Consider the following 838-nt stretch of genomic DNA (forward strand, 5'->3'; position numbering starts at 1 on the left):
GTCGTGTATCCGGGGTCATGAAAAAAGTCCAAAATTTGACAGTTTTTTGTCGTGTATCCGGGGTCATGAAAAAAGTCCAAAATTTCACAGTTTTTTGTGGTGTATCCGGGGTCAAAATTTGACAGTTTTTTGTCGTGTATCCGGGGTCATGAAAAAAGTCCAAAATTTCACAGTTTTTTGTGGTGTATCCGGGGTCATGAAAAAAGTCCAAAATTTCACAGTTTTTTGTGGTGTATCCGGGGTCATGAAAAAACTCCAAAATTTGACAGTTTTTTGTCGTGTATCCGGGGTCATGAAAAAAGTCCAAAATTTGACAGTTTTTTGTCGTGTATCCGGGGTCATGAAAAAAGTCCAAAATTTCACAGTTTTTTGTGGTGTATCCGGGGTCATGAAAAAACTCCAAAATTTCACAGTTTTTTGTGGTGTATCCGGGGTCATGAAAAAACTCCAAAATTTGACAGTTTTTTGTCGTGTATCCCGGGTCATGAAAAAAGTCCAAAATTTGACAGTTTTTTGTCGTGTATCCGGGGTCATGAAAAAAGTTCAAAAAAAACAATTTTTTGTCGTGTATCCGGGGTCATGAAAAAAGTCCAAAATTTGAGTTTTTTATCGTGTATCCGGGGTCATGAAAAAAGTACAAAATTTGACAGTTTTTTGTCGTGTATCCGGGGTCATGAAAAAAGTCCAAAATTTGACAGTTTTTTGTCGTGTATCCGGGGTCATGAAAAAAGTCCAAAATTTGACAGTTTTTTGTCGTGTATCCGGGGTCATGAAAAAAGTCCAAAATTTGACAGTTTTTTGTTGTGTATCCGGGTCATGAAAAAAGTCCAAAATTTCA

Source organism: Ascidiella aspersa, chromosome 4, assembly GCF_963924565.1.
Source record: "Ascidiella aspersa chromosome 4, kaAscAspe10.2, whole genome shotgun sequence".
In the NCBI taxonomy this organism is placed as follows: Eukaryota; Metazoa; Chordata; class Ascidiacea; order Phlebobranchia; family Ascidiidae; genus Ascidiella; species Ascidiella aspersa.